The sequence below is a fragment of the Vulpes lagopus genome, chromosome 19, assembly GCF_018345385.1.
Source record: "Vulpes lagopus strain Blue_001 chromosome 19, ASM1834538v1, whole genome shotgun sequence".
Lineage (NCBI taxonomy): Eukaryota > Metazoa > Chordata > Mammalia > Carnivora > Canidae > Vulpes > Vulpes lagopus.
Window position 1 is genome coordinate 6913247 of NC_054842.1, and position 26621 is coordinate 6939867.

The 26621-nt window shown below is 40.2% G+C and overlaps 1 pseudogene; it reads right to left on the minus strand.

Annotated features, from left to right (window-relative positions):
* Positions 1-1179: 1179 nt before the first annotated feature.
* LOC121479048 lies at positions 1180-25883 on the minus strand (annotated as a pseudogene).
* Between the last annotated feature and the right edge of the window lie 738 nt (positions 25884-26621).

The following is a 26621-nucleotide window of genomic DNA, read 5'->3' on the forward strand; positions in this document are numbered from 1 at the left end:
CAGATGGATCCTTTTTTCTCATGACTCATAAATTACACAGTTCGCTGAACCTGTACTTCACAGAAACATATCATGGTGTCGGCCTTGTAAATGCCAATGCCAAGGCAACCAGCACCTTTCATTATATGCTGTGATTATGGATTAAATGATTTCATAAACATATTGGTTGTTTCACATTTGGTATGAGACTTACAGCCTCTACAATCTGTCATCGCTGTTAATGAGATATCGACCTCCTTGTAATCCAAGCAAAAAAAGTTCCCCTTTGAATGTCAGCCAAGAAGAAAACCCTCCAGAACTTCTACAAACTCCTTTTAAATACCATATGTAGAATGGCCTCAGGAAAAAGGACAGCGGCATGACCAGATGACAAGGGATGCATCTGTGCAACATGGAATATAGGCACTAGTGATGTCTGTGATCCTTCCTTTCCCCAAGGCAACGAGGACCAGTTTAAACAGGTGAAGCCTTTAAAGTAGGTTTCTCCATTGTTTCACTGAATAATCCTTAGTAGCAGAAAATGGTGATCTGTAAACCCATGAATCCTGGAGATAGGGCAGCTAGAACCTACCATAATTTCAAAATTTCCTAGAATTCTTGTGTGATGTCTTTTAAATTTTATTATATACCTTGTATCCTACTCCACAAAATGTCCAAACTTAATTTAGTATGTAAGTGAACTATTCCAGAAAGTGGAAACATGTTTATCCTGGACATGGAGTAGACTGTGGTCTTCGCTCACACAAGAGCCCCAGGGATCACAAACCCTACCTTCAGAGCTTCAGTTCTAAATGGACTAGTTTCATTTAATATCCAAAATGGAGAAATTTCTAAGATTGGACATAGTTTGCAGTTACAAAATTCTAAATGTTTTCTTTCATAGATAAATTAAGACATTCCTCTATACTCTTTCCAGATTTCATTTTCAAATGTTGCCTTTGTATTACTGTTAGTAGATCATGGGATAAAGATCTACATAACTGGAGTTTTATATTCATCTATTTTTTAGCAATGAAACTCTAGGTTTGGTAGGACATCATGAAGCAAGCCCAGAAAGCAGATCACATGCACCTTCAGGTGTAGAACAATGCTTGGACTTGGGAATTTAGGGTCTTTAAAGGTCTTTGTGCCAAAGGATCTGCAGTATATCCTCCAGTCATATAAATCTATGGTAGTGCTTCAAACTCCAAACTTGTCTTCCTCATACTGCATGAACACAGCTGGCAGGGTCAGCTCCTAATTCAAGGCCACCTTCTCAGCCTCCTTTTGTCCATAAATTTCCTGAAGGATCTTGTGCTGTTCTAGAGAGGCCCAATGCAGATACTGAACCCCCAGCCAGCTGCATTTGTTGTCCTGGATGCCTCTGTCAATCTTGCCTGTCATACTAGGGTCCCTAAAGAGATCAAGGTAATCATCTTGATCTGAGAGAACTTCCCCATCTCCAGCAAGATCTTCTTGGCATTGGCATGCTTTTCTTCCTGCCTATGCTTGCCATATACATGGCAGCAGCCACAGGAAGATAGAACGAATAGAAAGCTATCTTAAACTTGACAATAGATTTGTACCTCTTTTCAGTGAATCTGCCAAGATCCACATTGTCCTGGGGGCCTGTGATGAGGCCCAGGATCTGTTTGATCTCAATCTGATAGGAACTCTGTAGGTAGGCAGCCTGGGTGGCTCGGGTTTAGCACCACCTTCAGCCCAGGCTGTGATCCTGGAGACCCAGGATGGAGTCCCATGTTGGGCTCCTTGCACAGAGCCTACTTTTCCCTCTGCCTGTGTCTCTGCCTCTCTCTGTCTCTGTGTCTCTCATGAATAAATAAAATTTTAAAAAAAAAAGGATCTCTGTAGGCAAAGCTCAATCAAGTTCAGGTAATAGGGCTGCTCCCAGCAGTAGAGACTCAGCAGGCATAGATAAATGCTTCCAGAAGCAAAACATTACTGATAGCATCCAAACCTATGCCTGGGTTCTGATACCAGCAAATCTGTCCCCATCGGGTGAGGGATGAATCCATGTCATGTGACACAAGGAAGAACGCTTGGAGCAGTTCCACGAGCACACAGTCAGGGCCTGCTGGAGACTGTCAGCAATCCTGCTTCCCTGGCTTCACCAGCTCCTGAAAAGCTATCAGCACTGTCAAACCCCACAGCTACTTGCCTCCAATATATTGTACTCCAAGACCTCCTTAAGTCAGGCAATTCCATTTCCTGTCTTCAGGCGGCCAATGCCATCCTTGGTCAGCACCTTGACAATCTAGAAGAGCTGGATGAAATCCTGCTTCGCTTGAGCATGAGGGTCCAATTTCTGGTCTGCTTCCATTCTGACGGAGGAGTAAAGTGCTCTGCTCTTGGTCTAAATTCAACTGATCACTTAAGATTTAAAAACTTTCTTCTGATTGAATTACCATTATAATTATTGTAAACTGATATCAAAACAGAAATATATTATTACAATTCCTGAAAAATAGTTGTTAACCATAAATAAAATTTTCATGAAAAACACATCTCTTAATGAAGAAATTTTTTAAAATATGTCCTATATCTGTACATAAATATTATAAACATGAAAACAGCAAGATACAGCGTTATTTATTAACTAATTTTCATTTTTTATAGGTAAGAGCATTGAGAAACTTTGTTTACACAGCTATATCTATAGAGATTCTCATAGCAATGTATTTAATTCTTTGAATCTTTGTTATACCAAAAATCACATAGTGATCCACCATTAAAACTAATTTTAATGATCTATATGCTGACAATTTTAGCATTCCTTCAATTTTGCTGAAAGCAAAGAATAGGAAACTATGTTTTTTTGTAAAATATTTTATTACACAGTCCTTCTGTTATTCACTTTTTCAGTTTCCAGGATGTATACGTAAAGGATTTTATCAGGACCTGTCAAGTAACTGTTAATGACATCTTGTTACTCCTGATACTCTCATTTATAGTCACCTTGTTTAACATAGTATACTCAAAAAGGATTGGAGAAATACAATATATCTAATTTTAACTAAACTGTGTTAAGGCAATATTTTGTGAGGAGATTCTTTTACTTTATAACTAAGTGTGTAGCAGCAAGTAAACTATTTCCACATAACCTGATAATAACGCCACTCCTAACATCAAACCAATCATCAAATCAGAGTTTCTTTCTATCCAGATAATCTAATTTCATTTTTCAATTCAAATAGACATATTAATATAGAACCCTATGACTCTCATCTCAATTTGGAAAGCAACAAAAGTCCAGAGTATTTTGATCCTATTTTCTTCAATGATCAATTTTAAAAGCTTTAAGTTGAACATCCCAGATTTATTAATATTGACTAATTTAATGGCATCATCCAATGGTACATGCAAATTGAGACTTAACTTTTTAGAAATGAAATCTTATATGAGAGGAAAATTGCATTTCCAAGTGCAAGGAGGACTTAAACCACAGATATGAAGAATAAAACTGATGTTTGCCCAGGCAATGAAACAGTCATTGAACAAAGAAATGTACACACTCTTCCCAACAGAAACCCAAACCAACTCAGTTACAGTACTGGGTGTAAACCAATCTATATAAACAGAAGAGTACAACTCAAATCACACTAAGTAAAGAAACTGTGGCTCTATTTTATTTTTTTAATTAATTTTTATTGGTGTTCAATTTACCAACATACAGAAAAACACCCAGTGCTCATCCCGTCAAGTGCCCCCCTCAGTGCCCGTCACCCATTCCCCTCCAACACCCGCCCTCCTCCCCTTCCACCACCCCTAGTTCATTTCCCAGAGTTAGGAGTCTTTATGTTCTGTCTCCCTTCCTGATATTTCCCAACATTTCTTTTCCCTTCCTTTATATTCCCTTTCACTATTATTTATATTCCCCAAATGAATGAGAACATACACTGATTGTCCTTCTCCGATTGACTTATTTCACTCTTCATCAAGATAAGAAGCTTTTGCACAGCAAAGGATCCAGTCAACAAAACTAAAAGACAACCTACAGAATGGGAGAAGATATTTGCAAATGACCTATCAGATAAAGGGCTAGTTTCCAAAATCTATAAAGAACTTATTAAACTCAACACCAAAGAAACAAACAATCCAATCATGAAATGTGGCTCTATTTAAAAAAAAAATGGTATAGAGGAATTTCTCTAACCCTTGATTGGCAGTGTAAAACTCTGACTATTTTACCAGAAAATGACTGTCTTTCATCCTTTCCCCTATTTTCATGGATCCTTGGCTTCAAGAGTTCTATCTGGAAGGGAAGGAAGGGAAGGGAAGGGAAGGGAAGGGAAGGGAAGGGAAGGGAAGGGAAGGGAAGGGAAGGGAAGGGAAGGGAAGGGAAGGGAAGGGAAGGGAAGGGAAGGGAATGATCCACAGCTGGTGAGGAGGATGAGACAGCAGAGGGTTTCAAACTCTGCAGACTAAAATGATTGTGGAAAGAGTGCAACATTTGAGGAGATAGGCTCCCTGGAGGCTGTGAGTAAGCTAGTTAAAAGTGGATGAAAGGAGGGAAAGCTGAAGCCCACCTCTTTTCCCACTCTCCATTTCAGGATGCTTTGTATGTCACTGATGGGCCTTTAAGAAAGGTTTTCTTCCTCTACTGAACTTTGCTGTCCTGCCCATCAGATATTCATAGCTTTGTAAATAGATTTGTGTTTAGGTTCCGCTTACAAGATAAATGTGATTTCAAAAAAGAAGAAAAATCCCAATGAGATTTGAAGTTTTCACTTTTCTAGGAGGAAAGCAGGAGAGTGGCCCACCATCCATGGGAACTACCTGAGGCCCAACAAGAGGGCCAATCATTGGTAATGCAATGACTGGACACGGCCAGTCAGATTTGGGGATGAGATAAGAAGCTGAAAGAAGCAAATACGTACCTGTTAAATATCCCAAAATATGCAACTTCCACTCTGCACAATGGGGAATCCTTCACATCTCATCCATAACCAACTTCCTGAATCTTAGAGTCAGACAGGCCCTCAGGGTTGTTTGTCTTCAGGAAAGTGCACTGTGATTATCTTCATGAACCAAATGAAGCTTGGAGACTTTCCAGAGTCCTATAGTTAGGAAGTGAGTGCAGAGATTAGAATTCAAGTCACCATCTCTCAGCTCAAAGAGATAAGAACAAAGACTACAGAGTAGGCATGCATCATTTTGCATAATATGGAGAATTACATCATTTGAAGTTTATTACTCTATTAAAGAACAAAAATTCAACTGAGAAATTTGAAGATCTAATTGACTTTATTAAACAATTCATAAACTGGACAGCATCTCATCTGGCAAGTAGAGAGATGCTCCAAGGAGCTGCACAAGTGGAAGGTTTTTATAGGAAGGCAGGTGGGGCAAGAGTTATTAGAAAAAGAAAAGAAAGGATTGTTCCAGTCAAGGTCTCCCATTAGGGATGAGGGCAGAGGGTCATATCATACAGATTATGTCACCTTCCTTTGGAGGATAGACAGCCCATGTGACAGATTACCTCACTAGTGCTAATCAGAAAATTCCTGACTGACTCATTAAGACTACATTTCTGGGAGAGGTTGAAACTGCACTCAGGCTAGGTATTAGGCCCTGGTTTGGGGACATGGCCTAGCATAAGTGACTCCATCTCAGGTCTGTGGTTTTCTTTCTGACAATTCCTCCAGCAATTTTTTTCCTTGCATCTTCCCTTTCTTTCTCACTTTTTTCTATGGAAGGAATATAATCATGCTGTGGATTTTCTATTATATAAAAATTAAAAATTTTTATTCTTATTATCATACTTTGCATAGCTGAACATAATATTCAAGAGATCATCTTTTCAATACACAAAGAAACTGATCACCACATTATCATTAATCATTATCACCAATCTTGTTTGGTAGAATTCTAAGATGACTCTGAAGTGACATTTGCTCTGATATAAGTTCTGCCCTTTGTGAGTATGTAGAACCTGTGGATATGATGAGAAATTGCTCGCATGATTAGGTTATGTTATATGGCATAGTTATCTTTAAGAAAGGGACATGGTCCAGATGGGCATCTCTTAATTACATGAGTTCTTTAAAAGCAGAGAGTTTCCTCTGGCTGATGGCAGAAGAAGTCAGTGATTCAAACATCTGGAGGATTCAACATGCCACTGTTGTCTTGAAGATGAACAAGACTATGTGAAAAGAACCTATAAGCAACCTCTAGTTGCTGAGAATGAGCTCCAGCCAATAGCCAGCAAGAAAACAAGATCTCAGTCCTATAAGCACAAAGAACTGGATTCTACCAATGGCTTAAATAAAACTTGGAGACTGATTCTTTCCTGGGAGCTTCCAGGTAAGAATGTACCTCTGAGTCTCCAAGGAGAGAATCCAACCTTGACTTACTAGACTTCTGACCTACAGACCTGTGAGTCGGTAAGTAGGTATTGCCTTTAACCTTCTAGGTATGTGTCAATTTGTTATACAAACAGACAACCAAGGCCCCAGTCTTGGATTTAAAATAAGTATATTCACACAAAGAGAATAAGATCAAGGAAAAAAATTTTCAAGAAACTTAGTTTCTCCTGGTAATTCAATTCAAATAGTAGTTAATAATCACCCTTTCTGATTTTTGCATTTACAAATATTGAACTTTTGAGGGAAGAGAAAAAAGCTCTTAAAAGGAGTAGCAAATGTCTCTAGAGCCAAAGAAGACAAAAGTACAGATTTTTTCTGTATCTCCTGTTTGCATTTGAAACATAGAGATTACTAGGAGTAATCACAGTTCTCATTTTTTTTTTCCCTTTTTATTTTTATTTTTATTTTTTTTAAATTAACTTTTATTGGTGTTTAATTTACCAACATACAGAAAAACACCCAGTGCTCATCCCGTCAAGTGTCCACCTCAGTGCCCGTCACCCATTCCCCTCCAACACCCGCCCTCCTCCCCTTCCACCACCCCTAGTTCGTTTCCCAGAGTTAGGAGTCTTTATGTTCTGTCTCCCTTCCTGATATTTCCCAACATTTCTTTTCCCTTCCTTTATATTCCCTTTCACTATTATTCATATTCCCCAAATGAATGAGAACAGTTCTCATTTTCATGCTCACGTCAAGTCAACTCAGTGCGTCACCATCCCTCAACACGCCCCCATCCTCACCACCACTATTGTTTCAGAGTTGGAGTCATTAATGTTCGTCTCCTTCCTGAATTCAAAAATTTCTTTTCCCTTCTTTATATCCCTTTCAACTATATTAATAGTTCCCAATTTATGAGAAAAGTTCTCATTTTAATATCCAAAATCGATAACCATTTACTTTAAAGGTGCATTCCAAAAGAGAAAGCTTAAAACATTAAAAACCAGGGATAAAAAATGCAAGTAAATCTATATTTTAGCAGTGGCAGTAACAGTAAAGTGATATCTCCTAAAAATATGTTAACTGTCTTACTGGGAAATATAAATCAATAGCTGAGAACGTGCCTCTTCCAGATGGTTTGTGAAATTATTCCTAGAATTGAACTTTATACTTCATTCCATCGAAAGATTTAAAACCACTCACCATTCAGCTTAAATGAGAATGAAGATTCTATATTAATGATAACAAATACACTGCTAAGGTCAAAGTACTTTCACAGTAGGGCAAAAAAAAAAAAAGGAGCCCTGTAGCTCCCCTGATCCTAAAACATCCTAACAATAGGGAGGTTGCTGACTCACAAGCAGGCTACCCTAGTTGTGCCTACCTAAGAGGCAGGGGAAGAGGAAATTTATCAGTGAGACTGAAGAATATTCCAAAACCTTCACTCCAATCTTCATTGATCTTAACCTTTTCTGCTAGAACCATCTTTCCACATTCGAATATGACGTGAGTAAATCTAGAACCTTCTCATAAAAAGGTTTGACAGTAGACAGAACACACAGAAGTAGGGGAAGAATGAGTCACCAGAGCGCTTGGGTGACTCAGCGGTTCAGCAGACATAAGCCTTCAGCTCAGGGGATGATCCCAGTCCAGGGATCAAGTCCCGCATCGGGCTCCCTGCGAGGAGCCTGCTTCTCCCTCTGCCTGTGTCTCTGCCTCTCTTTGTCTCTCATGAATAAATAAATTAAATCTTTAAAAAAAAAGAATGGAATCACCAATAGTCCACAGCAATAGAGTCAGGATGAACTCAGAAGCCTGTATGTTAGTTGGTATGCAGTTTGCATGCACATCAATGTGTTGTGTGATCCAACTTGACCATTTAGTCCTGGCTTGCCTGAGAATTTCCTGGTTTTAGCACTGAATTTCCATATCTCATGAAACCCCTCAATCCTGCATGAACCCTGTTTCTGTGTATATCAGCTTGCAACTACGCATTATGAGTAAGAATAGTAGGAAATGTAAGACAGAAAATTTTAATTAGATTAGGTACCTATTTAACACAGATTTTAATAATGTGGCATTACTAACCTTAGCTTCAAGGGAATGTAAAAGCCTATTACTCCTCAATGGATACTCATTTAAACTGCCTTTTGAGAAGTGCTTATTGGCAGAGTTTTGGCATAAGGTCTGATTTCTTAAAACAAAACAAAAAGAGTCTTAAGCTGACCTATATTGTCCTGACAAGTCCTTAAGATAACAATCATTCTTTTCATTAATTGTGCCGGGATAACATACACACATGTTAATTTGTGTTTGTTTTAGCTGCTGCAAGACACCTGAAACATCCAGAATGGTGGGGACAAGCAAGCTGAAATAGTACAAAGGCAGTTGCCAAAAATGAATTACTGACATGAACTACATTGGGCTGGAGGAGAGTGTGGGATGAAAGGGTGAGCCCATAACTTCTGTCAATGTCCTGTCTACATGTAGGAAGGAAGAGCAGATGGAAGAAAGGAATGGAAGAAGGCTTAAAGGTCTTGCCTCATCTTTACCCTCACCCCAGACAAAAGAGGAGTTACATGTCCACTGCATACAGCTACTAACTTTAGCTTCTAGAATTGGCCAATGATGTTTTCTTCTCATCATCAAAATCACTAATAAAATTACCAATGGTATCACTGCAAATTATGACTATTTTAAGGGAAATGTGTCCCATTTAAATGAGTCACATTAATGCAAATACCATATAGAAAGGTCAACATATAATAAGAAGGAGCTCATTATTAACCTCATTTGAAGTTTAGGCCCATTTGAATATTACTTTCTCTCCCAGTCTCCTGAAAGACATGATAATTAAAAGTAAAATGATATCAAACTGCATCAAAAAACTAAATAATTACCTTCCAGTAAAAATATTTATAAACATATTTTGTGCATATTTCCAGTAAATATATATATTTTTTGAAACAAGGAGTATGCTTATTTGCTACAATGTTGGGCTCTGACACAGTGAGAAGTGAAACGGGAAGCTCCATGACCTTGTAAATAAAGGATGCAGTGGACTGATGGTCTCTCTCCAGAGGAAAATGCAAAAGCATTGTAAAAGTGTCTTTTCTGTATTAAGTATTAGGAAGGAAAGGGACTGTGGGCACCTCAGATCAGGAGAAAGAAATAAAAATGGGAAGGACTGCCACAGTGTAAAATCTTGCTAAAACTGCCCCTAACCACCATGCACTCTTGGCACATAAGACTCTAAGGGGACTTTTCCTGGCTTGCTCCACCCAGAACCCCTGGATATTCCCACTGGTTAGGCGTTCCCTTCCAAAACTTCTGCATCCCTCACTCTTAACAGTACATCTTGGGGTCTCTCTTCAGAGAACTTCCCTTGAGCTACCAGAGCTGCATTGCCACAATATAAGTAAAGAAAGCCAGAAGTTCCCAGGAGTTTATATCCTCCCTATAAGGCCCATGTCCAGTGACCAACAGGTAGATGGGTATAAAAAGTCTAGCTCCTTTTTTGAGAATAAACACATTCTGTTGTGTCGTTTATATCTCAGAACCCCTCTCAGAATTAATCTAAGGCAGGATATCCTCTGAAATCACACTTTTGCTTGGCTTCCCATACTCTCTCCTCCTTCTGCCCAGAGAAGTTCCTTCATAAATCATCTGTTTGTGAATCCTTATCTTGAGGTCTGTTTCTGGAGACCCAAGACCCCATTCCAATGTTTCTTTTTGTAGAAAGGAATCTAAAATTAAATGTTATAAGCCTACGTAAGCCTCAGTGGCATTTCCAATGGAAAGACAAGCTGATTGAATTTTGAGTGCAAAATTTGGGGCCTGAGAAGAGAATCCAGATATAGCCAATGAGCCTGCTACTCTACTCCATGTAGAGTTAAGGTTCTGTATCATTCATAACTATTAAGGGGAAAAATCTCTACCAATCCATATCAGAAAGTGACAAAAGAACCAATTCTCTACAAAGGGGAACATAAGGTCCAAAGTTAGGCTGCCTTCCAAAAGTTCAGAGAAGGAAGGTACTAGGCTTTCTCTTTCTTCAATAACATTGAAAACATCAAATGTTACTATCCCATTTAAGAATATAGGCTCTTTTACCCCCTGGTCCTGTCCAAAGATGGCAAGATTCAATGGGAAAAGCATGGGTTGGGCTGGAATCAAAACCCATGTCGCATACAGCAATGAACAATTCGAATTTCAAATTGAATACATAATACTATCACATTACACCCAACAAAATGAAATATGTAGATATAAATCTAACAAAATATGTATTACCTATGCAGAAAAGTTATGAAACTCTAACCAAAGAAATGAAAGATCTAAATAAATGGAGAGAGATTCATATTCACACTTTGGAAGATTCCACTCATGTTATTGGTATTGGAAAAGAAAAAAAATATATATATATGTAGCTATAGATCTTAGGGAAAGAATAAAAAGTAGAGAAATAGATCCACATCACCATCCTCATCATACTGTGAGGAGGGATGAATAAGTGAAGCACAGGGAATTTTTAGGGCAGTGGAACTATTCTGTATGACACTGTAATGGTGGACTCATGACTCTTTGCATTCATCAAAAATCCACTGAACTTTACAACACAGAGTGAAGTTTAATGTATGTAAATTTTAAAAATTATTTGGGAGGTCAAGAGAATCCTAGAATGGAAAGCAGAATGTAGTAAAAGTAACCTAACTGTATTTACAAATTTAAGAAATAACTTCACTAAAGGGATTTGGGAGGGCAAGGGAGGACGTTGATCTAAGTGTCTTTGGAAATGAGTAGAGTATGTAAAACTAAAGGCAAAAAAAAAAAATTGTACTTCAGCACTGTACTCTGATTAATAGTTTCCCATGAGAATAATGAGTTAACAATTCTGATACTGGAATTGAACAATTAAGTAAATGGATGGCAGATGGTGGAAGTTAGTTTTCTCACTGTTGGAGTGGGAAGTTACAGATAAGATTACAAAGGAGGCTGGAATGATCCACGTAGTTATAGAGTACAGTTGAAGACATCAGTATAAAGTTATTTTAGCCTAATATATATATGGATTGTTACATACAGAAATATGTATGGGTATGTATATAGATGGGTTAATATATACACATACATCTTCTTGCTCTGTCAGCTTAGAAGACATAGCAATGATACCCCAATAGCAACTAGCACAACCAGCACCCAGATCTTGGTCTCTACTATCATTCTCCCATAAGACAAACCAGGGCTCCTTGGAGAAGGGGCTGATTCAAGGACTGGGGTAGGAAATATACAAGATGAGCCTGGAGTATCTTGTAGTGTCAGGAAGTGAGACAACACTTAAACAAACTCACAATGATGGGAATGTGTGAAAAGGACACAAGAGCCAACTGAAAGAGCTCTTAATAGCTCAAGCGGGAACAATTTGAGAAACAAAATTAAGTTGTATTAGATTATAACCCAAAGTATGAAATAGCTGTCCTTTGAAAAAATGATTTTATTATCCTTTGAAAACATAGAATACTTTCCCAGATAAATAAAAGCTGAAGAAGTTCATCACCACCAGACTTACCTTTAATGGTAAAAGGAATCCTACAAATTGAAATGAAAAAAAATAGTAAATACCAAAACAAAAACATATGAAAAGTGAAGCTCACAGGTAAAGAGAAATATACAGCTAAATAAAGAAGACTGTAACACTGAAATGGTGGTCCATAAAGTACTTTCAATTCTGGTATAGAGTCTAAAAGACAAAAATATTCAAAAAACTATAAATCAAAAACTATGTAATGGATGTACAATATATAAAGGTGCAATTTGTGACATCAATAACATAAGGTGGGTTAGGGAGATGTAAAACACAAGTTGAAAAAAGAAAAGAAAAATTATTGTATACAATTGGAGTTAAATTGTTATTAGCTTAAAATTGATTGTTATAAGATGTTTTACATAAGCTCCATGGTAATCACAAAGAAAATACTTAAAGAAAATACAGAAAAGGAAATGAGAAAGAAATCAAAGCATATCAATGTCAAAAAAAAATAGTGAAACGTAAAAAAAGGCAGCAGAGGAAAAAAATAACTACAAGAAAGACAGAAATCAATTAACCAAATGACAGTAATAAGTCCTGCCTTAACAGTAATTACTTTAAATGTAAATGGATTGGGGAGCCTCGGTGTCTCAGTGTTGAGCATCTGCTTTGGTTCAGGTCTTGATGGTGGAGCCTTGGGATTGAGTCACACCCTTCAGGCTCCCCGTGGGGACCCTGCTTCTCCCTCTATGCCTCTGCCTTTCTCTGTGTTTCTCATGAATAAATAAATAAAATCTTTTTTTTAAATGTGAATGGATTAAAGTACCCAATCAAAAGAAATAGAATGACTGAATAGAAGTAAACAAACAAATAAGATAAAACTATATGCCATCTTCAAGAGACTCACATTAGATGTAAAGACACACAGGCTGAAATGAAAAGATGGAAAAAGGTTTCTTGTGCAAATGTAACCAGAAGAGAGCAGAAGAGGCCATACTTACATCAGACAAAATAGACTTTAAGTCAAAAAAGTCACAAGAGACAAAGGACATTATACAGTGATAAAAGGATCAAGGGACTAGGAAAACAGCAATTATAAATATGAATGCACCTAACATCATAGGTCACAAATACATGAAGGAAACCAGTATTTTCTTCAGTAGGAAATTTTAGCATCCCACCTTCAATAATGGATAGAACAACCATTAGAGAAGATCGGTAAGGAAATAAATGACTTGAACAATACTAATTGGATCTACAGGTATAAAGAGAACACAATATGCACCAGCAGCACCACATTCCTCTCAAGTGCACATGGAATAGTCTCCAGAGAGATCACATGTTGGGCCAAAAAAACAAGTCTTAACAAATGTAGGATTGAAATCGTACCAAGTATCTTTCCAACCACAATGGAATGAAACAAGAAATGAATAGCAGTAGGAAAACTGGAAATTTCACAAATACATGGAGGTTAAACAACACATTCTTGAAAAACAAATGGGTTAAGGAAGAAATCACAAAGGAAATTGGAAAATATCCAAGACAAAAAAAAAAAAAAGCACAACATACCAACACTAATAGAATACAACAAAAGCAGTTCTAAGAGGCAAATGTATAGCAGTAAATGCCTATATTAAAATTTTTCTCAGACTCTTTTTAAAAATTGAAGATGGCATACTTCATCTCATTTTATGAGACCAGCATTACCCTGATAACCAAAGCCAAACAAAGATACGGGGGGGAAATATACTACTACCCATTTCCCTGATGAATATTGGTGCATAAGTCCTCAACAAAATCCTAGCAAACTAAAATTAACAGCACTTTAAAGGATCATACACCATGACCAACTGGAATTTATCTCTGGGATTCAGGTATGGTTCAACATATACAAAACAATGAGTGTAATACACCACATTAATAAATGAAGGGCAAAAATCACAAGATCATCACAATTATGCAGAAAAAGCATTTGACAAAATTCAACACTTTTTTATGATAAAAACACCCAACAACCTAGGAAAAGAAGAAAATTACCCCAACATAATAAATGCTACATATGAAAACCCCACAGCTAACACTACATGCAATGTTGAAAAACTAAAAACTTTTCCTCTAAGATCAGGAACAAAGTAAGGGTGCTGACCCTTGCCACTTTCATTCAGCATAATACTAGAAATCCTAGATATATCAGCTAGGTAAGAAAAAGAAATAATATCTATCCATATTGGAAAGAAATAAGTAAAATTGTCTCTTTCCTAGATTGTATACACTATAACACAGATATGAGCCTTGAGGTCATTAGGCTAAGTGAAATAAGCTAATCACAAAAAGACAAATATGATATGATTCCACTTATATGAAGTATCTAGAATAGTCAAATTCTGAGAGAGCAGAATAGTGGTTGTTAGAGGCTGCAGAGAGAGAAATGGGGAGTTGTTGCTTAATAGTATAAAGATTCAGTCATGCTAGATGGAAAATTTCTACAGATTTGTTGTACAACAATATGCATATAGTTAACTATACTGTACTGCACACATAAAAATTGTTGAGAGTAAATGTATGTTATTTGTTTTTTACTATGATAAAAATATACTCCTTACCTTTGTGACTGTACTGGTGGAGGTGGTGAAAAGATTGGGCTAAGAGAATTTTCAATTCATGAGGGTTTTTTTCCTGTAGATATCTTAAATAACAGTTTTTCTTTGTAGTTATATGTTATAGTTGCAAAATCAAACATCATTGAGCTCATTTAGTAGGTATTTATTTCACATGGCTGTTGGGCAACATTATTGCCCATGTTTTCTTCTCACCACTAGTTCATTTAGCAGCCCTGGTCTCCTAACACATTCTTACCACTTTTATCCTGCTTATAATCCATTTATGCTGGATACTCTCCACTTGCTGCACCCCAACTCTTGCCCACATTTTCCTGCCCTGCCCTTGACCCCAGATGCAAAGCATCACCCAGGCTTTTTTTCCCTCTAGCTTCTGTTGGCAAATGGAGATGCCACCAAGCAACTAAAGGGCAGGGGAGAGAAGTTACAATGTTTATTCCTGCTCTCTTCCAGCTAGACAACACTTTAACAACTGTCTGCATTTTTCTACCCAAGCTCCTTTCAAACAGCCTCTCTCTGACAGCTACAGGTCTTGCTTGCCACATTCCCATTACCACTCCCACCCCTTGCCCATCATGACTTCCCACTGATTTGAGTTCTTCAGTGCCTCACCATCCCTTCCTGGTGCTTTTCACCTGATCTACACTTTTGCAAACATGCACCTTCTCATTAAGCAGTCCTAAATTATATTTGTATGTGTCATCTGTTTTCTGCGGGACCCTGGCCAATACATCACTGCTAGGATAAACCAAGTACAGAGCCACCATAACAAAGCACATGAGTTGTGGGCAACAACTTTTTCCTATATTCATGGAGCAAGTACCATGTTAGAACCAATATCTCTCTCCACATTGCAAACCAAGCTTTCTCAGTAATCCATCATATAATTTCCAATCTGCATTATGAAAGTTTGTGCTAGAGAGAAATGTCTGTATTGTGAAATCCTGTCACAAAAGACTGACTCTGCATCAGGGAAGAAGTATTCCAATGTCAGGGAAGTCTGAGAGTGACAGGGGGTGGGTGAGGGCTTGCTGGAGGGAACCAGCCTTCATCAGGTGGTGTCAGAGTGGGTCAGAACCAATCTTGAGGGGTTAATTCAGGCTGTTCTGAATGGCTGGCCCCAAGAAGACAATTCAGAGCAAGTGACGCTCATAAACAATAGGGCAGCAGAAGGTTCTCGTGGTAATTAATGAAAGTCCTGGTCTCTGACTCTTTTAAACTCACAAAGAAAATTAAATTTCCCACCAGATCTCTCTCTTGCCTGGGGCCAGAGAAGCCAGTTATTCATCCCCTTGGGATGTAGGCAGAGAAAAGAGTTATCATAAGAATATGCAATTACCTGGTGGTCTACAGCTGCTTCACCCTTCTCTCCAACTGTCAAGCCTCAGCTAAGCCACAATGGAGGAAGGAGCGAGAGATAACCTGTACCAAGCCTCTTACCATGTGTGGGGCACATTGTTTCCTTCAGGATGACTCTCTGAACAGCCCTGCAGGATGGCCATAGATAGAGAGAGCCCGCCTGGCCTTCCTGACAAAACAGAGGTCAAGAAGCGAAGTCACTCTAGTTAAATATTCCAGGGTCATAGATTAGTGTCCTGCCTTTCATAATCCATTCATTACAACAGAGCAAAGGAGTTTTAGAAAGGGGAGAAGGGAGGGTAGGTGTGAATAGATGAAGCACAGGCGATATTTAGGATGGTGAAACCATTCTGTATGAAACTGTAATGGTGGGTATATGTCTTTATGTATTTGTCAAAGCCCATAGGACAATAGGACACAAAGAGTGAATCTTAATGTAACTATTGATTATAGTTAATAGTATATATATAGTTAATAGTAATGTATCAATATTGGCTCATTGGTTGTAACAAATGGACTACACTAACACAAGAACTGTGTGTTCCAGATGAGGGGTGGGGAAAAGGGTTGAACAATGAGTATATGGAACTCTGTATACTACTTGCTTAATTATTCTGTAAATCTAGAACTATACTAAAAAGTAAGTCTATTCATTATAAAAATGTATAATAATCTCACACACTGAATAGATGCCCTTTCTATTGCTTTGCAGTACATCTGGCCTTCCTCCCAGTGGAGGAATAGGCTGTGTTGTGACTGGGATTAGTGGCTGATGTGTACATTCAGGACATGGGGGATGGTCCAACATCAACATCTACAGCTGCAAATGAATATCACAGAATGTTAATAATTCAGTGGGGAAAGGTGGGAGGGTACCGCCTGGTCAAATGTCCGTGAATTAAGGCTGAAGGTCATAATGACAGGAGGACTCCTTCCTGATAACAATGATAACAGGTGACAGAAATTGGGAAGGGCTATAAAATATTCCTGTGGTTATGTTTCACTTTTTTTTAAAATTTATATGCCCTTCATTAGTAAATGAATATTTCTGAGGTAAGGAGGAGATAACTGTGTCTAGATTCCCATAATGTAACAGTTACTGTAGTATTTTTTTTAAGCCTTAAGATTCTAGAAGCCAGGCCTCTCGATTTTTAAAGATATTCCAGGAACCCAAGTCCAGTTACTTTAAAGAGTCTTGTGTTGCTTTGGGTTCCCAGAAGGGCAAAGCTGAGATGGGGCTGCAGCCAGTTTATTAGAGGAGTGATCCCAGGAAGCACAGTGAGGGGTGAGGAGAAACAGGAAAGGAAGTAAAACCAATACAGGCAGGATAACAGGACTGAATGCTGGCAACTGGTTGCTGATAGCAAAAAAAAAAACTTCCATAGACTCTCAAAAAGAATCAGATAAGGCCACTCATGGTAGGTCAAGATAAAAGCAAGACCACTCCATAATTATGACTGAACTCAAAGATAAGGACACTGTGTGACCACAAAAATAATCAAATATCCCCTTTTTCTGGCATAAGTGAGTCTTCCTTCTTTGTCAACAACAATCCAAGCTCTGATTTGTTAGTCCTGCCTCTTAGATTAAAATTATTAAAATACCCAGTCATCAAATTGCCCTGAGATCCCAACTTAGCACTCAATTCGGGAAGGGGGTGGGCAACAACTCACTTCTTAAAATCCTTTTCAAAATCATCCAACACAAGTCCACACTCTTATACACTAAAACCTCCTTAACTCTCTCACAGTTGCCCATGGTATGTATTCTCTCTGTTACAGCAAACTAATCAACTTTGGATGGGATCCTGTGGTCTTTGGCTGATGGAGAGTGACATCAGTAAAAGATGAGTTACTGAATTAATTACCATTGTGGGCAGCTGGGATGCAATCTCACTGTGGACACTACAGAACTGCATAGAGCACATCTCAAAATTAATTGTGCCAGAAGATGGAAGGGACCAAGGAATTAATAGCTGGTTCCCATTCTCCTTTACTTGAGAGTCATCCCAAGGACATTAACTCCTCAGATTTTTTGGATGATGTCTTCATAAAGTTGGGCAGCCTCCCACAGCTTCAGAGGAATCCCAGGGACAGCAAAACGGAGAGGCATCTTGAGTTATGCTCTCCAGTGTGTTCCTGGGGACTCTTGACCAAGTCTGTGGAACTGTCCACCAGAGGTGTGCTGATACCAGGAGGTCCAAGAGGATGTTGTGCAGTGTTCTACCCTGCTAGTGATAATCCACATTTACAGATGCAGAAACTGAGACTCAGAGAGGTTAGAAATGTTGAACTGGGGTCATATGGCATTTCTCTCAATGTTAAAAAAACAACACTGCTAAATTTTTTCTGCCAGGGACACATTTCTGCTTACCTCTCCTAGATGTGTTTCTATGATACTGTAAACAACAGGGAATGTGTTAAGCCCCACTTCTCACTTTATCAAATTGCAGAATGGGTTTTGGAGATTATCTGCTACTACTGACCATCTTAAGAAATGTGCAAGACCCTGTGGAGCAGTGATTTGGAAACTCCTGCTCGACATGAAACCCTTTTTCTCTTCAGAAGAAATATTATGGGGAACATATAGCAGAGATGAAGCCCAGAGCTTCCCCTACATCATGACCTCAGTTAGCTTGTAAGGCTCCTCTGAGAATGCCCAAACTCCAAAGAGTACAGAAGTAAATCCAAAGCAAAAGATTCAAGTGCCTGCACCAGCCTGACCTCTATCAGCTTATTACCCTGAATGAATTATATTATTCTACCTCTGAGACAGAATTCATACAGCCCTAGGATTCCAGTTTCTCTCTTATATTGCATTGTAGCGCTATCTCAGCTATCAACCAACAATTGAGGGCTAAGCGAGCTGATTAAACAGCCCAACCCTGCTGACATAATTCACAGCTAATCTTGTTCATTCTCCAAGTGCAGATTCAACCATTTGATCCTCACCATGCATCAGTGACACCTGCTGTGGTGCCCACTCTCATTTATTATGTGTTTAAATACAGTGTCTTGTGCTCCATGGTTGTTATTACAATAGATATGTAGCTGAACACAAGAGGCAAAGCAAAACAAAATCCTTCATCTCTTGTTTGCAATTTCCCTTGGGAAACAAATGGGAAAGCATGGCAAAGTCAGGTGGTTGGCTATGAAATATACTGAGTAGAAACCAGAGGGCTTTAGGAACCCAAAGATCCATGGAGGATGAAAAATATAAAGGATATGGTAATGCTTATCAAAAGGTTGCTACATGTATTTAGGGGTAAAATGATATGACTTTGGAATTTGCCTTAAAATTCTACACTATGATAAAAAAAAATGGGAGGACAGATGAAAGAAGGTTGGCAAAAGCTACTAATTGTTAAGGCTGTGTCCTGGGTATATGTAAGTGTGTTTCTTTCTATGAAATGTTCCATATCTAAAATCTTCATAATAAAAGGATGTGGTGTGGGGTTTTTTTTTTCCAAGTACAGTGTGTTTGATGCCCGTCTTAAACACTTTGCACATTATCTCACTTAAGCCTCTAAACATTTGATTCGCTTTACAGATGAAGAATCTAAGAGTCAAAGCAATGAAGTGATCCTTGGAGTGCTGGAGCCAGGATTTTACTTGAGCTCTCCAACTAGAATTTAGGGTTCATGAAGAGGGTGAATTGGAATTGGACCTTGATTTAACATATAAAGGCATCCCTGGAGAGGGAGTCACAAGAACAGTCCTCCTCAGATAAGACCTAGAGGGTGGGATCCAGGCTATGAGAAGATGGTTTCACAACTCATAAGCGCATATTTTATTACCCAGCTGATACGAGCAGATTGTCTTATCACCTAAGAGGAAAATCAATGAAAATCAGGTGTTGAAGACGAAGCCTGAGCGATCTGAGGGTGTTCTGGGACTGATTCAGTTATTTACTCTGTCTCAGCTGTATTCTAACTCCAGCGTGAGAGTGAAGGAGGAGAGAGCCCTGACAGCTGAATGAGGCAGAAGCTCTGGCTCCTCCCAGCTTTTCTTTCTCCTTCCTTTTCCACTCCCAGCTCCTAGTCAAAAAGAAAACTTACTGAGCATACCTGCTGCATGCTGGGCAGCGTGCAGGTGGGATGTTGGGAATTTAGAGGTGCAGTAGATCTGTGCATCCCTCCAGGGGCTACAAGCCCAGAGCAGCAGCCACAAAGGGCGGTGATAATATAAGTTCTGAAGGGGAGGTCTGTCTTGGGGGGGAGCTGCTTAGAGGAAGAAGAACCTGCATTCCACACAAAACAAGGGTAGAGCTTGGGGAAACAAACATGAGAGACTGGCTACCTAGGCAAATGTGGACACATTTAAGATGTAATTGTCCGAGGAGTGAGCAGAGGAGGGCTATAAAAAGTTACAGAGGAAGGTAAAGAAAAGAATCCCTTTACATTTGAGGCTAGGCTTAGGGTGACGCAGGACCAGTGACGTTTTCTATGCAATACTGAGAAGTGCCTCATACACAATATAGTAGATTACATTTTGGGGGCCAATTTTTTACACCTTCTTATATCCACACCCTTTCCCACATGATTTGCAGTTTTCCCATGTAAGCATGAGTGAGTGCATTTTTCCATCCCTTAACTTTGAGATGAGCTATAAAACTTGCTTTCACCAATGGGATCTTAGGAGATAAGACACAAAGCTAGCTTTTGGGGGGGGGGGGGGCTCCCCCTGGAACTTCTGCCTTTGCATGACAAAGACATGGGTGGGCTGTTGGTCTAGAGAGGATGAGACACACTGCCTGAGACCCACAAACTTGAGTGAGAACTGGAGCTTCCCCAGTCCTCACAGGCAAAGCCAAATGGCTCAGCCATGCCCCACTTTGATCAGACAACCTCCAGCCAACTCGTGATGCATAAACAAGTCAGCCTGAGATCAACAAAGGCATATAACTGACCCACAGATGCATGACCCAAATAAATGCTTTTTTTTCTATGCCACTGAGATTTGTTTGTGGTTGCTTGTTACACAGTGATAGCTGAATGATGCACTCACCATGCTTCTCTCCCCCCAAAATTCAGTCAATGTTGTCAAGACTAGTCAATTCATAGACAATCATGGGCACCCATGAAGCTAAAGTTAAGGGTCATGTCTCTCTTCTTCTTGTAAAAGGGAAGGCAGGATGGTGCTGGCAACAGCTGTAAAAAAGGCATGGCTCTAGGTAGGATAATATGCACACATTCCTCCTATGAATTTGACCTGGCCTAAGTCTCCCTAACCTAGAAGAAGCTATGCCTTTTCCTATAGATTAGAAGCATTCTAGAAGATTCTGAGAAACTTTCAACCAATCCTGGGAGCTGGCCCCTCCAAACAAAAACTGCTCTAGAAAAGTAAACATTCTAAGTCCCAAAACTTTAGACTCCTTTAGACACACACAGGGGTACAGACATGTGTACCCCAGCAACACCTTTCAAATCTAAATGTTTCTAAGGTTTTGCAGTATGCAGGGATAAAAACACATTATCATCATATAAACAGAATTCCTTTTATAACAAAACTATATTCTTCAATGTATAAAAACTCATATTTCTGAACCCATGACCAGTAGTGTGTCTTGGGCACATTTAACACTATGATTTTAAAATGTTGGCTGACCCTTAGCTATTTTAGGAGATTTTCCTGGTCCTCGTAAGGAACATGATTTAGACCTCATAACTGTCAACAACTCTGTTATTAGGGAAAAAAAATTGTACAATTTGAACATTTCAGCCTAAGATCTTATCTCCTTTTCATGACAGTTAGTTCCAGGCAAGCTTGGACAAAGTAGCCATAAGCATATATTGCTTCCCTAAGCCAGGAATCAGGGCTGTTAGCTGTTGAGAGAGCGAAAGAGGTAGTTATCTCCAGAACAGACATTCAAACCCTAACAAACTCTTTCTTTCTCACCGATGGAGATTTGGGCAGAAATGAACCCAGATTGTTTTGTCCTTCAAGTGTGGCCACAGCCCCCAGCTGGCTCCATGTGCCTAGCCCACCAGCATCAGAACATCCCAGCAGATGCCACTCAGCAGGTGTCCTGGTTAATCTAGAAAGAGATTTCCCTGAGCCTCCCATAGAATGAATCAGGACGTTTCAAAGTAGCAATTTGACAAGGTTCTTCTAACATTTATGATGTTTTTATTTAGTCTTTTAAGGCATATATAAAAATATGGACCCTGTCAAAGTATAAAAGTGTTCTTTCACATGTTTGCAGAGTATGTGCATGAGCCCCTCCCACACCTGCACCCCAGCCTTTGGTTACTGGAATCTGAACCTTTTCCCATTTAACTGCCCTGTCCTCTGACCCCCCACAGGCTCAGCTCATCCTTCCTTGGCCCCTTGCCCAAGCTCCAGCCCATATCTGGGTCTATCCATCCACATCCCCTCTCACCTTGACCGCCAGGATGAGGCACAGCTAAGTCAGAGTCTAGTTAAGGATTGGGGCAGGACTACACACCTTAGAGCTTATCCATGAAGCTTTTCATTGCCAGGAGCAAGAACATCTTGTTACAATAACACAATCCTTATCTTGTCTGACAGAAATATCCTATTTTGAGAGACTAAACCTCGCAGGGCAGAAAATGAGAAAGATACCAAACCCAGATTGTCAAGGAAAGCATTTTTCAGGAGCCAATACAACACAGATCCCTCAGGTACAGGGTCAGGAAGCAGGAATCAGACCTATGCATGGTTGTGCTTTGTTACACTGAGGTCATTCCCTGATTAGAGCCAAGCTGGCTCCTCAGGACCAACCAACACAGTGCCCTGGAGACAAGGACAGGTTCCAGGAGCACCTGTCTCACCTGGGAGTGGCCCTAGGTGATACTGCTCACATGCCATCTGGTGGCTCCTTGATGATGTGCCAGCCTGCAAAGCCCAAAGCCCACAGCAAAATCTCAACCTAAAGGGTTCAGAAAAGTCAAAACTTCACCCCACTTTTAGTTCTTCCTCCCACCTGCTCACTCTTGTTTAATTGTCAAGATTTTCCTGGTCCTCGTAAGGAACATGATGAGAAAAAACTCCACCAAACCTCAGTTCCATTTGAAATAAGCAATTTACCCATTTTCTTTGCTTTTAGACATCCAATCAGCCAGACCAGTACTGGAATGTGCCAGCCCATATGGAGTGCAGCGCTATGTGCAGCGTTTTCCCACTCGTCCTCCCCTCCAATGACTGCAAAGGCAGGAGGTGACGACAGGGAGGGCCTTTCCCCGGCTGCCCTCTCAGGCTGCAGTGTCCTCTTACTCTTCGAATATGATCTCCAAGGGCTATGCTCAACCTAGAATGAAAATCTACAGCTGCCAAATTATCCAGTGGCCAGTGGCGTTTTTACCTTTTCCAGTCTGCTTTCAAATACATCAGAGCAAACCTCTCCTTATGATTAACACCCATCGCAGTGTTAAAATGCCATCAGGAGACAATACCCAGCTCTCCTCAAAAATCTTATTGCAAACACGGGAAGACGAGTGGAGTCACTGAGCAGTAATGCCACTGAGGACAGATGCCGCCGTTGGGATTATAGTGCCATGAGGTTGTGTTTTTTCAGCTGAACTGGGCACAGGAAGTGACTATTTCCAGGTAAAAATAATCACTAAGCCCCTGCCATGATAATCCTGATCACACCAGTGAAGTCACACAAAGAAAGGAGTACAGAACATTCCGGACAGTGAGGAAGGAGAAAATCATAGAGTATCATAAGCAAAACAGGCCATCAGGAAAATGTAAACATTGGCAGAATACTTATTTTGAGCTATTAATCTGTTTTTTCTTGGGCTGTTTTTATCTCCTTGGGTTTCATGCAAGTAGCCTTTGTAATTCTTCCCCTCAGGGTATTTTTTACCGAGCAGGATACAGATAGGACTTGAAGTCAGCAGCTTGTCCTTCTCCTGTCCTCTGTAATGGCTCCCTGATAATACTAGGTGTCCCAGATGTGGAGTGGAGAGAGAGAAGCCTGTGCCGGATGGGGCTGGGAATACCCACAAGTCCTACATCTATGATGGCGGAAATGTCTGAGCCATGGGGACAGCACTCTGAGGCAGGGTGGGGGTGAAGGGGTCACTAGACCTCAAGGGGATGCTAGGGTAGGGGAGGCTAGAGCCAAGGACCCAACCAGAAAGCCTCACTGAAGACTCTGGTATTCCAAGCTGAACTTGAACAGACCCAACAGGCTGGGACAATGAATGTGTCTCAGCATTAATCAGTGCGGACCCATGACTCATGACTGGAGAAGCCCCCCTTTTGTTTTATCCCTATAAGTAACCCCAGGACCCTGGCACAACCCCCAGGATAGAGAGATGCCCACAGTAATACCTGAGGTGAAATTTCCACTCAACCTAGCAGAATGGGGCTCAGCATTAGGATATAAGAGAGGTGATCCTCCTTGCATGCCCTAGTTAAAGACTCAGATTCACACCACTTCAACCATATTGTCAGGAATAGACTCTGCGGGACCGGCCACTAGAATCACAGAGACCCAGGAGAAACATAAAACGGAGACTGAAGCTTTAAAAACACAGCAGTATGGAATTAAAATCCAAGCACTTAAAGCCCAGAGCCACACACAGGGCCCTACACAAGCCTCGTGTCTCACCACGTTGGTGAGGGTGACTCCCAGATAGTTAGTGAGGAAGCACAAATGAGAGCCTATGTGGTTGGCAGGAATAGCATTTTGTGTGGCCACCTCAGCTTCTGAGACCTCAATAACGCAGGCCTGAGCATCCTCGCCCACAAGCTGTAGGAAGCAAGCGTGGCGAATTTCTGGGCGCAGCACAGCCAGGGGCTGCTCCTCTTAAGAAACTCAGAACAATGGACAGGGTCATAGAGATGTCAGGCTTCCTCCCTTTCCAGACAAGCCTTGAGAAAACTATTTGCCTTCCCTCGGATACAAATTGTGTTACTCCATCCTCCTTAAGACTTAGATCTATAGTCAGCTTTGTCCTCAAAAAGCAATTACATGGTTGTCAAAACCCATCAAGCTGAATACTTAACATTGGTACATTTTATTGTATGTTAAATAGCCCTCACCTTAAAACACACGCACGCGTGCACACACACGCACACACACACACACACACACACACTTGCTCTGCGCATCCCTAAAATCTGGAAACAGACAAATATATATGTCATCAAAGACATCTTCAATAAAAAATATACAAAAAAGTGATACTTTTACACTTTAGGATACTCGAGATTTGAATTAGGTTAATGAAAAGTGAATATATATAATATTCTCATTGTAGGGTGTGGGTTCAGTCCTTCTCAACACTAGGAATTACTTGGGTAGCACAGAGCAGGTGAGCAGCCCATGACACTGTACAGGCATGGTGGTATGCAGAGAGTTAGGGCTATGGTGGAGGAAAATATTATGTTTTTTTTTTTTTTAAACTGGATTGGGAGAGGAGAGATCTAAGCTCATTATATAGCACCCATTGTGCTCCCATGAGCAAGTATATTTCTCCTCCCTGGGCATTAGATATTCAACTGTAAGGAGTGTGATGGGTAAGGTGATCTCTACATCTTAAATTTTATGATCAACCCTGTATTTTATCTATCTTGAAGCACTCAGGTGACTTGCATTATAAATCGTGTAAGTGAGGCTTGGTATCAGTGACAATCCCTTAAGGCTAAGCTGCTATTCCAAGTTTCTGAAGGGAAAACCAAGGCCACACAGCAACTTGAAAATGAAGTGCCTTCTGACCTCCACACTGAAGACAATGCATGCTAGATTTCCATGTTGCTAAGGGTGAAATCACCACAACTGCATTTTTACAGATTCCTTAGACTGGTTAAGGACTAGAGCAGACCCACCCCCTTTCCTTAGCACTAGAATCAACCCGCCAGCTGTAGCACTAGAATCAACCCACCTGTAAAGGTGTGGGGCTCTAAAGTAGACCAAGGCCCAGAAGCTAACTGCCTGCCTAGAGAGGGTCTGAAAGTCCCAGCAAACTGTCAGCTGCTAGCCTGCGGCCAGGGCTGCTTTCATGGCCTAGAAAAAAAATAGAATGTATCCCAAGGACCAAACCACAGCCCGGTCGGTCGCCAGCCTTTGCTGCATTAGGGCTAAACTTGGCCCAGATAAGATCATTGCAGCGAGAATGTTTTTAAAAGAGGAATAAGCAGCAAACCTACTGCAATGCAACACCAGCAAATTCTATCCAAAGCTGACCCAAGAACCCAGCACGGCCCACCCCCGTGTGATTCCAAATGTCAAGAGCGCCACCTACTGCCCAGACTGGAAACATCAAATGGAACGTGCTTTCATCTCCAGCTGGATGAGCCTGCTCAGGATCCGAAGTTCTCTCCAAGATCTGTGAGCTGTGTGTATGTTTTTGTGTTTATGGCGGTCTAAACACTGTCACACAAACTCGATCACATGCTGGATCACCAGGCTGATAAAGGAAAGGAAAATCATCAAGACATTCCCGGCTTCTATTTTGCATTTGTTAGGATTAGGAAGTTGTTTCTGGAGTTCCTATTAAAAAAAAAAAAAAAAGACACATTTATTCAGCGTCATGATCAGACTATTACATTTAGCAATCAACAGCATGGGTGCAAAAAAAAATCTACATTAAAACTCTTCGTTGGAATGCTTTACACTTTCCACAGAACAGAAACTAAAATTACCTGTTATACAATTAGTCACAAATACAGTCCTCGAGTTTTTTGCCCATACACATGAGTATTGTCTAAAACATGTCTTCTTTGTAGCAGCTAGGCCCTGCCACCACTGTGCTTGGCTGAGTTCACAAATCTGTTGTAACCTGTAGCTTCCCTGTCACTTCTCTGCTCTCCTCTCCTGCTAAGCTTTGTTTCCTGGCAGTAA